Source organism: Perca fluviatilis, chromosome 3 (assembly GCF_010015445.1).
Source record: "Perca fluviatilis chromosome 3, GENO_Pfluv_1.0, whole genome shotgun sequence".
NCBI classification, from domain to species: Eukaryota; Metazoa; Chordata; class Actinopteri; order Perciformes; family Percidae; genus Perca; species Perca fluviatilis.
The window spans coordinates 37,647,492-37,660,480 of record NC_053114.1 but is presented as its reverse complement, the minus strand read 5'-3'; the positions used below and the strand labels follow the sequence as shown (position 1 = coordinate 37,660,480).

Here is a 12,989-nt window from a genome sequence, read left to right as displayed (position 1 = left end):
CAATACTTACTTACCTTACGAGAAAACTTTCTAGGGCATAGCCTGACAACTGTCATTAATATTCATTCATACATTGCAAATTTAATTGAACTTTTCCTGAGGAACAACAGTGTATTTTTTCTTAGGTCTGCAGCAGTCAAAGAGCGTTGAAAACGACTTTGACACACATGTTCCTCCTCTAAGCCTTTTGGGTTGATCAAAAAGCTCCTCCAGAGTTTGTTTCTGAAAGGCAGCGCTCTCTAAAGTAGATGATAGGGAGTGATCCTGGTAGTTACTGAGTGGGAATCAGCAGGGGGAGGAAATTCACGCATCCCATCTTATCTTGCCTCCCACTCGCATCATTACTGGGCTCTATTGCTCATGATACTCATTGCCCAGTAGCGCAATGCCACACTGATCAACGCTTTGCATGCCCTTGCTGGCTGCAAACCTAAATAGTAAGTGCCCTGGCATGCCAGAAATCAAAAGAAAGTCATGACTTGTTATCTCGTTTCAGCTTTTCCCTAGCCTTTGCAGAGAGCCATATCTCCAGCTTTGAAGTCAGAGCCACTGGCAATGTCTCAAGCGCTGCTGCCATCAAGTGAGCGCCTCTTCATTAAATCCTTGAGCTGCTTCTAATTACGGACTATATCAGGAGGCCCTCAGTGCTGGGCACTGGGGCAGGGAACAATGTGCATGACACAAATGCCAAAAATCACATGGGATGCTGGGACACGAGCCCCAGCAGACAGGAAAAACTATCCATATCTCACTGCTACTCTATTTCAAGACTTTTAAACTGCAGTGTCACAGAAGTCATTAACACAGCTTCTGTCAGATATCAGTCAGCCAAGCAGCAACGGGGAATAAAAACAGATGATGATTAATTTCCAGGTGATCTTATATTCATACTTTAATTGATGCAACACAGGTTTCTTTCTGTCTGCGGATGTTTCTTGAAGTCTGTCTGCGTTGATGTTTCCCTGTAAGTTAGGAGATCTGCAGCGAGGGATTGTGGGGTGGATTTCATCTGCGTCTTTCATCCTGAAACTCTCAGTTCCCTTGTCACCTACACTCCTAGCTGCTCTATTTATAACTTGTAACCATAACAACTGGTCTTTTCCTGTCACTAGGTGTCTTTGTGCTTCAGATAAAACAAAATCATATAGCACACCAAAACTTTTATCAGTGTTGTCAAGGGCAATGTTACTCTCTAAACATGTTAATGTTGATAACTTTGCAGCTATAAGCAGGGATTTACATTATTATCTTATAGAGAGAGCATCCCAGTGAAAATCATTGCCTTTTGAATCCCAGGAACAAATCTGAGCACTTTGTTCCTGCGTGATGAATAAATAGACAGTACTGAAGGGTGACTGGCAGAAATGAATGAGACTTTGAAGAACAGCATAGGCAAAGTTTCATCTACTTTGCATCAGTTTTTAAGAGCTGGCAGATAGTTTTCAAGCTCCGATCGGATACGTCTCCTTTCGTTGGGATGGAGAGCAAAAAAGAAAACAAGTCTGTTGCATGTTTGAGAGTTTGACTAACAGGCACGTTGTGGTTTATGGGTGAATGGATTTTAACTAGGGCTGTCAATCGATACAAATATTTGATGATGATGATGATGGTCCATAGTTAAAGTGATGGTTCGGAGTAATTTCACCCTAGGGTCCTTTGCACTATGACCTCGAGCAAAACAACCCCCCAGAAGCTTTTTTCACCTGGGTCGTACATTGGACGAGTTAGCGTGATCAGCTGAATAGCTTAGTGCAGGCGCTAATGGATCCACGTTTGTATCTCGTAAATGATCCCACTAATAATGCCCGAAATGATACCAAACTTCTACACTAGTACATATAGGTTATGCACTCATAAAACGATGGATTGGAAAGTTTGTAAGTACACCAGAAGTTTATGTAAATAACACTTGCCTGCTGGCTTCTGCTCTCTGCTGCTGCTACTGCTACCGGGCAGTAAGAGTGCTTAGGGCCGTCTACAAATTACAACACCGAAAAGAGATACAACAAAAATATTTATTAATTTAATAATTAAATAAGGTAATGTCTCCAAACTTACCTCAACTTGTCTCCTGCTAGTTATACTACAGCACTTACGTCTACAAATTACAACACCGAAAAGAGATACAACAAAAATATTTATTAATTTAAACTTTTTTTTAAAGTAAGTGCTGTAGTATAACTAGCAGGAGACAAGTTGAGGTAAGTAGGACTAGCCAGACAGTCCTCCGCAGCGCTGTGGAGGAAGGTCTGGCAAAGCGAGACTAAGCTTGGCCGGACTTTGGCGAAGGGGAGCAGGGTTCTCTTCATCCGCCGTATGCTTGGCCTGCATGTGATGTTTAAGACTCGACATACTCCGGTAACTCAGTTCACATTGACAGTACATGCAAATAACTTTAGTCTTGTCGAGAGAACCATTGGGAAGGGTTATGAAACTGAACTTGCCATTCAAAAGACTCTTTTCTTTATCCATTTCTGATCGAGGAGTTTTGTTTCTGCTAGTTTTCCACAACGTTACTGCTGCATCGCTTCCTGATTTCCCAAACTATAGTGCAGCCTGATTATCGCGTTCATTTTGACAGCCATAATTTTAACACAATGGTTTTATCACTTTAAGTAACTCAGTCACATGTATGCACACGCACACGCACACACACACACACACACACACACACACACACACACACACACACACACACACACACAGGTTATGTTAAACGGAGTCTGAAACCATTCTGAGTCACAGTGTATGCAGCTGGGGAGTAGTTACGCAGAAACACAACACGCTTGCAGTTCACCCTCTCAGGAGCCGAGGGTAACAGGCGTTTAGCTGACGAGGGGGGAAGACGTTGTTTGACATCCCGCTGCTCCCACCATCCCAGATCCTTTAGCGAGAACTAATTGCTCCCGGAGGGACCAATCCCATGGTCACACCTAAATGAACCTGACCCAAGTGCATTGTGGGATAGTAGGGGTGAGATAGTCTCCACTGTCTAATGTGGCAATCTCGCATGCAGACAGATCTGAGATCAACTCAACAACACAGGCTGCGGGTGGCGGGGAGAGGGTGAAGCTTTAATCCCCATACTGAGAGTGGAAACGAAAACTGTTTATTTGCAACAGCACTGATGGAAAATAAATAAACAACGCAATTTGTCTTGTGGTGTAACAGTGGGATGGGGAGGGGGATTAAAAATGATTATCAAAATCTTATTATTTCTGAATGTGCTCTGACCTTGTGTGTAATGTAATTTGGAGCGCCTTAAAAGATTATGATGAGATGAGTCACATTCTAGTTCTCAAATTAAGGAACAGAGTGGTCTGCAGAGGGGCCAGAGTGAATGCCGTGCTAAAAATAATGATTCAATCCATTCCAATGCCAGTACAAGGTTGAACAGTTAAAGGCCCAATCTGTCATTCCAAACTTAATAAGACATCAGAAATATTTAGATACTGAAAATCCAACCAGTTATTTGAGATGATGCAATGTTGCAACATTTTAAAAAGAAACAAATAACTGGTAACCAAACTCTTTTCTACAGTTTATGAGATTCATTGGTGGAAGAAGTACTCAGATCTTTCACTTGAGTAAAGGTAGCAATACCACAGTGCAAAATACTCTGTTACAAGTTAAATGTTACTTACGTAAAAAGACAAAAGTACAAAATGTAAAAGTACTCATTATGCAGAATGGCTGATTTCAGAATAATGTTGATTATAATATTGGATAATGAATAGTGTTGTATTATGCGTGGATAAATGTACGTACAGTAGTTGGCCTGTATCAAGTGAGAAACAAAGTCTACAGAGGGAGGACTTTAATAGTTTCACAGCATTGTTACCTACCACAGGTACACACACACACACACACACACAAACACACACACACATACACACACACACACACACACACACACACACACACACACACACACACACACACACAATCAGCTACCTCAATCACATCATCACCTCCACAGAAAGGTGATAATGTGACTATTCTCCTGCTGCTTTTAAGAAAAAAACCCGAAGTGAGGGCAGATCTCTCCATTCTTCTTGTTTGACGTGGTAGAGTGCAATGATAACTCCATTGTTTGCATTTGTAGGCTTAAAAAAAAGACAGGTGGTATTAAAAAAGACATGTCTTTAGCAGGGTTCAATAATAATCCATTCTGCGTTCAAATTTTGCTTTCATGTTTTTCGGGTGAAGCTGGACAGTGGGAGTGTGGCTGCGGCATCTGTTTTCTCCTGCTATCTAAGAGCTCTTTGTTTACTTGCTGCAGGTAAATAATCTCTTCTTTATATTGTATCAGCTTAAAATGGAGCAGCTTCCAATAGTCTCCCTTTTCCTTTTCATTTCATTCCTCTCAATGCTCTAAGAATCACTACAGCTATAAGCACAGGAGGATATCACAAACAGGATTACTTAGTGTGGGCATGCTGGAAATCAATTCAATACTGTTTCAGTTGCAGAAGCCAGTAAACATGATTTATTTTCTCCGAGAGCCATGCATACTGTAAGTAAGCCTCCAAAAAACATTCAGCCAATTGTAAAGCTGAAACATCCCTCCATGTATCTTATGGTAAGCACATGTAAGCCAGAATGTGTGTGTCTACTTTCATAAAGCATGTGAAGTGGGTGCATACTGGTGATCAATGTTTCTTTTACAAACATAAACCTCAGAAACTTTCTGGTTCTGTATGCAATAAAAAAACATCCTCCAAAACCAACAATCAGTTCACAGTTATTCCACATTTCTCTGAACTATTTGGCAAACGTAAAATCAATGGGCCTCATTCACCAATTAACTTCCTAAGTTTTCTCTTAAATATGTTCTTAAGAAAGTCCCTGGGCGTTTCTCAATACCAAGAATGCAAAGTACGGACTTGTGTTCTTGGGGAGAACGTTCTTGCTGGTTGTTCTTGGAAGAATTAACTCGCAAGTTCACAAGCACAGAAAACGCTGTTAACAGTTTGAGACGATGCGTTCTTCCTGTTATTGCTCAACACTCCCAGCACAGAGGCTACCTGCAAGGCTCCAAAATACCAGCTAGAAATAAAAACCACAACAATACAACCACTTTGTATTAAAACAATCTCCGGACAAGAAAACCTCATAATGTTACAACTATTGCAATAATATTGAAAAATAAAACTAATTGAGCTTTAATTTTATTGTTTATGGTTTAGCTCAAACACCCCTCACTTATTCAAAAGAGTGGAATGTGATCCCTACTATTATTAGCATATAAGTTTAAGTCAGTTTAAATTAAACCAATAAATAGGCATATGCACTGGTGTGTCCTATGTGTTCCTATTAGTGTTATGTGGAATTATCATTTCTATATTATTTTAGTGCACTGTATATGCCCAGGGAGATGGAAATTAGAAATTCAAATTATAAAGGTTGGTGTCTCCCCTTTAGTCTACATAACATGTCATAGCATGTTACCACTTTATGTACCACTGTTTATTTATCATAAAGACTGAAACTCAACTTCTAATAAATCAGAAAACAAATACACCAAAAATATGAACTAAATACAAAATATAATGTAGGCTATAGCCTATGGCATAATTTAAACAAGTCTCCCGAAAAGAAACGTGTATATCTCATAGACTAATAATATACAGTCTATCTATGGTATATCTCTCCTCTGCCTGCTGCGCTGTGTGTGTGTGTGTGTGTGTGTGTGTGTGTGTGTGTGTGTGTGTGTGTGTGTGTGTGTGTGTGTGTGTGTGTGTGTGTGTGTGTGTGTGTGCGCTTGTTGAGTTTAACTCCGAAAAGACAGTTAACCACATGTGTTGTGATATTTAAACAAACGATCCGAAACGGCGAAATAAAAGCCTCTTATTTACGGGACCGGTCTAAAAGACCTCCGTCTTACAGTGGGATCTCCGAGTGTGACTGTCTGAGCGTCGAGCAAGCGGCCCTGGCAGGCGCAAGCTGGCATTTTATGGAGCTTCGAAAACTCCGAAAACTTTGGAGCAAATTGTCAATTCGGCAAAGATTTTCGCAAGACTGCCTATATTCGAAATATAAACCGTTCATTTCTCGCCTAAAATGTTGTCAGAAGTGAATTTAGTGATGAATAAGATGGCGAAAATTGTTAAAATTGTCCTGTTTTTGGGCTGTCTATGTACTGGAAATCCAACCATCATTGAATGCCGAAATGAATGTTGAGATACAGGTGCTGCGAAGTTCATACAAGTTACCAAGGGGGTAAGCTTCGCTTCAGAACTCGAGCCATCTATGGCGCCATTTTGTGGCTACCTGGCCATCACCTCCCGTTAGCATTCCGCTGACCGCCATTTTTTTTTTACATCACTTGACAGTGAATAACTTTACATCTGAAGTGTTTAAAGACTCTATTTGTCCGTTGTTTATTTCTAAAGAAACACGACAATGTATAAAAGGCTCCATTACCTTGTACCTCACATTATGGCTCCGTAGCAGACGTTTTTGTAAAAATAGGCTAACGATTGTGTCATAACCACGAGACTTACTGTCGCACAGTAAAGGAATTACCGTATAGTACAGGAGAAGCTCACAGGCAGTTTCGACTTACGTTAGCTGTTTAGGTTTAATAACTAATGTTAACTAGCATGTTAGTTAGCAATAATTAGCCTGTGCTTACGTTATCTCCTTACATATACCTACACTCTCCGTCTCTGTAAGATTGGGAATGATTGAGATTTCTCTTGGCACAGCTACCAGAAGACTTTCTGGTACTGGAACTTTCAGACACGTTGCTCACGTCACATTTACGTTGTCTCTGTCAGTTGGAGGCTGCGCAGTAAAGCTGGCCATCACCAGTGCTTCTAATATCCTTCACTGGTCTCCATCCAGAGCAACGGGGTCTATTGGTCCATTTTATATATGTCAATGCAAGTTACCAACCGATGTATCCTCGGTAAATGGGCGTGTCAAGAATACATCCGGGAATTTTAACTGTTCTTGGCGAAATGCGAACTTGTGTATTGGGACAGTACTTTGGCAACACGAGATGACGTTTCACAGGGACACAAGCACACAAGTCAATAGAAGAACACATATTGGGAAACGCCCCCTAAGAAAAGTCTACGTCGGATTCATGACGTGTTCTTAAAGAGCAGAATTGTTCGCACCTGTGTTCTTAGGATTTGAAAGTGTGTGCCAGTTGTTCCTATTTAGCATAAGAAAACGCCCCGCAAATTCCCATATAAGGACATGACACTTCCTGTGCACCTCCTGGGAAGGTGGAGGTGGTTGTCGGAGTCGCAGATGACTTGTACATTGCAGTAGTGTACTGAATCTCAGTACTTAAGTAAAAGTACAAATAACCAGAGACATATTTACTTTAGTAAAAGTAGAAGTACCACAATAACAACCGTACTTAAGTAAAAGTAAAAAGTACCTGGTTTTAAATGTACTTCAAGTATTAAAAGTAAAAGTACATGCATAATGAGTTATTCTCTTAATCTTATTAGCATATTACCATTTTAAATGATAATATGTCCACTACCACAAATAAGGCCTGGCTTTTAAAAAAAGTTCCTACACTGTAAAAAAAATCTGTAATTTTACATACGTTTTCTTGTTAATTTTACAGATTTTTTCTGTATTTTTTAAATACATGAAAACACCAATAAATTACAAAAATAAACTGTGAATTTAAATGTCTAATGTAAAATAACATAAAAAACCTGTAGCCGTGAATAAGCATAGCATTTTCATTATTTTAAAGAAAATGTACGTTTTTTCACATAAAATGACTTTCAAAATACATTCACAATGTATCGTATTTTCACAAATATAATTTTTTTATTTAAAAGATAAAACTGTTAAGTGTAAGTTTAATACTGTAAAAACACTGCTAAAAGTCCATACAATTAGTGGCAATTACCAACAAAAAAAGTATTTTTTCTGTCATTTTACATAGAATACTTGTAAATTGACAAATATCTCGTAAAATTATGGACATTTTGAAAACAAAAACCTTGAATAATTGCTTTTTAATCAGTGTATAAATGTCTATATGCATTGTTAAACTGTCTATAAGCATTATTAAACTGCCAAAATACAGTTTTTATCATTTAAAACAGCCACAATCACTGTAATTACACACACAAAGAAGAACATGTACAATTCACAAATATTTTATTTAAAAATAATAAATAAATAAAACTGTTTGTGCAATTAGTGACAATTGACAGTAAAAGATATTTCTTCAGTAATTTTATATGGATTTGCTTGTTAATTTACTTAATTTGCCACATTTACATTTTATATTACAGTATAGTAGTATATATTATTAATTTATGTTAGAATAGAGACCAGAAACCCTTTTTGATTCATACTATTTGTTAAAGGAGACCTATTAAGCTTTTCTGTGTTTTCTGTCATATCTGATGTTACAATGTCAGATGTTCATGCTAAACATGGCCAAAGTGTCAAATATTGAGTTAAACATATTTAAAGAAATCCCTGTGAGCCAAAACCTCAGATTTCCCACTGTTCAGAATTGTTTTCAACAGTTTACTTTACTCTGGGCTACATGTGACGACACGCTGAGCCGGTTTCCTATATCTGGTATTTGCTGCTGGCTGAGCACACAGGTCACACCCATTAACTAATGTTAATGTTTAAATCTATAACACCCCCCCCAGAATCAGCAGTAGGATGGATAGATGCACAGCAAGCAGAGCTAACTAGCTAGCAGAAGCTACCATACACGGATCACAGAACCACAATATAGGGCTAGAAATAAGTCAAACATTTCTGCTTACAGAATTGTCCACCCCCAACAAAAAAAGTCCAACTAAAATCCTTCATAACACAAAAACATTTAATTTTATTTACATTACTGATAGCATTTTCAGATATATTATTTAAAAATCAACTGGGCGGACATAAAGCAATGAATGTTGCCATTTTGCATTTGCTGATAGGACTGTAAGAGATATGAGAGGCTAATACAAAATGGTGGTATTCCATACAGTGAACATCCATGTACAATTAAAAGACTTCCTCACTTTCTTGATTCAATTTTATATTTTATGACTTTCTAGAGCCAAGTTTGTGTATCTGTGTGCGCTGGAGTTACTTGGTATACAAAATAGATGAAAATCCATGCAGGGAAAAAGACAGGAATGTGATCCAAACAAAACCCAAGCAGAACATTTTAACATATAAATAAATAAATGGTTTGTATTATAACTATTTAAACACCATACACTGAATGGCCATAGCACACTGTACAATATATGGAACATTTAGGGCAATCTTAATAAATCCATTTGTATCCAGTACAGCATGCAAGCCCAAAGTCATTTTTTGGGCTCTTCTGACTTTATACTACAAAACCTCTGGATGAAGTTAAAAAAAAAAAACACTAAGCTTTTTAAGGTAGCTTAATTGGAAAACATAAATAACGCCAAACAAAATCATCAGAATATCTATCCAAGGTCTGTGACACATTAAAACCTGATGGTTGAGTATGAATGACGTGGTGAGTTTGAAAAAGGTGATTCCTGCAGGCTCTTGCTCCTCATTGACCACTGCTACCAGAGCCACTGCATCTTCCTGGTATGTCTCCAACATCCTGAAAAGGGAATACATATTCAATGTGTGTTCACATATTGTACAAAATATCATTTTGATGTTAGAGGAGAATGGGCAGACTGGTTCGAGATGGTAGAAAGGCAACATTAACTCAAATAACCACTCGTTACAACCAAGCAGTGTTGCCACAGTTACTTTGAAAAAGTAACTAAGTTCCTACAGATTACTTGATTTTAAAAGTAGCAAGGTTACTTTATTAGTTACATTCAGCAGCTGCCGACAACCCCCCACAGCCTCAACATAAAAATGACAACCGGTTTACTGTGAGGCAGCTCGGCGTTGCCAGTAGTAGGATCTGGTTTATTATGGCACGGAAGAGAGCCAGTCAACGGTGTTTAAGGGCAGCATTTCCTCTACAACATAGGCCTACTGCCCGACCTACTTCTTCAAGTCTCCCTCACTTACTGGTTTATCACCGAAGTCCAGCTTTTGTTGTTTGGGTGGTGGGGGACCTCCTGCTCTCGCACTAGGGGTGGGAATCACCAGAGGCCTCACGATACGATATCATCATGATACTTATGTCACGATACAATATTATTGCGATTTTAAACATATTGCAATATTCTGCGATATATTGCAATTTATTACCTTTTTTCCAACTTTAAATTTTTCCCAGTTTCAAATGATGTCCCCAAAGGACAATTTTGTCAACATTTGTTTTATCTAAAAAGATACATTTCTCTGTTTGTTCATCTCCCTTCAATTGTATTGCTGCAAAATGGGGATTGTCAGCAGACAGACTGACCAACACATATATCATAAAAGATCGATACTTGGAGTCTGTGTATCGATACAGTATTGCCACGAAAAATATCGCGATACTATGCTGTATCGATTTTTTCCCCCACCCCTATCTCGCACCACCTGCTGGGACTTGCTCTGTAAGTTTGACTGCAGCGCTGCAACTCCAAATGTTTCTTCAAATTTGACGTAGTCTTTTTGTAGCTAGATAGCACTTTGTCGCCACCAGCACAGAGTGTACAACCAACAATAATGTGCCGTCTTTAGCCGGCACCAAACTCAAAATAGTGACTGTATTTCCAGCTAGAAAACAGCGCATCTCTCCTCCCTCTATTGTTGTTTACGTTTGTGTCGCTGCGTGGTACACGTGAACTGTCTACATGCTGAAAACATGACTTCACTCCCGAGATGCAAAGAAAGCAAAAATATATATTTTTACTAAGGAAAATGACAAGAATCGTACAGTGACTTGGATAAGTAACTTTAATCTGATTACTGGTTTGGAAATAGTAGCACGTTAGATTACCGTTACTGAATACGAAAAGTGGTCAAGTTTAGTGTAGCCGTTACTAGTGCGTGGCATCACTGCAACCAAGGTATGCAGAATACCATCTCTGAACGCACAATACATCCAAACTTAAAGCAGATGGGCTACAAAGCAGAAGACCACACGGTGCCACTCCTCTCAGCTAAGAACAGGAAACTGAGGCTACAAAATTCGCACAGACTCCCAAAAACTGGACAATAGAAGATTGAAAAACGTTGCCTGGTCTGATGAGTCTGGATTTCAGCTGCGACATTCAGATGGTGGGTTAGAAATTGGCGTAAACAACATGAAAGCATGGATCCATCCTGCCTTGTATCAATGGTTCAGGCTTCAAACAGCCTTTGCATCATGGATGTGCAGCTGACAAATCTGCAGCAACTGTGTGATGCTATCATGTCAATATGGACCAAAATCTCTGAGGAATGTTTCCAACATATTGTTTGTCAAAAGAATTAAGGCAGTTCTGAAGGCAATAGGGGTCTTGACTGGTACTAGCAAAGAGTACCTGATAAAGTGTCCAGTGAGTGTATGTCAGAGGTTACACACATCAACTAAGTAACTTGCTCAAGGACACAATGGATTTGTTGCAGTGAGAATAGAACACAGGTCTCTCACACCAAAGTCATGTGTCTTATGCACTGCCTCACTGACCCCCAATCTGAATGTTAAACGGAACTACTAAAAGAGCAAAGCGTAAAAATAGTTTCGGTTAATTTTGAAACTATGATGGAACAAATTAGGCTGTGTCGGGCCACCATAGTCTTGGTAATTTATAGGAAACGCAGATAATCAGTCTATGTTGTCGTTTAAAGTCAAAGCTTTTAATATTGCCAAATTGAGAGGTTTATGTTTGACAGTGATTTCACATTTCTTGATTGTATGAATGCTAAATTCAAATTTCATAAAATTCTGAAACAGCAGCTGCAACATTTTTGGATGTTAGTCAGCCTTTCATACTAAGTTTACCTGATGAACCCAAGATTACTACTATGGAATTGTGGAGGATTAAATATTGTAGGCCTACTCTGTTCACAACAAATAAGTAACCTTTACAACTGTTCAAGATGAAGTTCTAGAAGGCCTCTTACCAGCATCAATGGCTCTTTTAAGAAAGGGGCCTTATTTTTTCCCAAGGCACCTGGAACTTGTCCACCCACATGCTGCTGCCACATGGAATGGTTATTTGACTGGGGGAAGACAGGGCTGGGCAGTTTCTCCCTCAGGTGAAGAGGTGGCTGGCTGGGTCTTCTTGATTCTGCATACAAGCACAGAACAAAAAGTATAGTTAAACCTCAATAACGAGACATTATTTTGCTGTCATTATTAGATATGAATGCATATTAGATTAGTTATTAAGATATACACAACATATTTACATAAAAATGAGATAGCTAAAATGCCGCTAAAGCATTTCTTCCCATGTGTTTGTGGCACTGGTTTAACTGTATGCCTGTGGAATCGGCAAGTTAACTTACATATGCAGTGCACCCACTGTCATAAAAGCAGCAGAGCTTTCGACATGTCCACAGTGAAATGTCATGTTTTTCAAGATGCATTATATTAATTTTAACATTAAAAATAAACCAAGCAATCGATGCTTTGCAGAACTTACAAACCTTAACGTTACAAGTGTATGTCACTTTTGATAAGCTAACATTAAGGTTAGCTTAACTTGGAAGGAGTTCGTTTTGCAACTTTTGTTATCACTAAGTGGCCTAATACCGTTCTGTAAATATTTTGCTACCGATCTTTAAAGAACTGAATATGTTGGTTAGTGAATAGAAAGCATTTTCTTTATTAAAACACTTACATGAAATGTGTTCAGTGCTGCTCCAATCCTTCAATGGCGCCCCACTCCTCCTTCACGTCGCAAAAAATTTCCTCGTTGTGAAAAAAACTCTTCCTTACTGGATTGTGGCTGTTTTACCATCGTACAATCTCCGTTGCACAGCTCTGAATCTATTTTGTTTATGACATTGTTCATTTCAAACAGTCAATTGTAACTTTAACGTCACAGAAAGCCGCCCAAGAAGACCACATAACCGACTACCTACTTGTGAACTACAAACGCACCGCGCTGCCCGCGCAATCATACACA

At 38.9% G+C, this 12,989-nt stretch overlaps 1 long non-coding RNA gene across 1 annotated transcript; it reads right to left on the bottom strand.

The window, feature by feature from the left end:
* Positions 1 to 8,935: 8,935 nt before the first annotated feature.
* LOC120555549 lies at positions 8,936 to 12,989 on the bottom strand. Its single transcript, XR_005638731.1, has 3 exons — positions 12,702 to 12,989; positions 11,980 to 12,146; positions 8,936 to 9,583 (listed from the first exon to the last, which is right to left on the bottom strand). It is a non-coding gene; the product is annotated as an uncharacterized LOC120555549 (long non-coding RNA).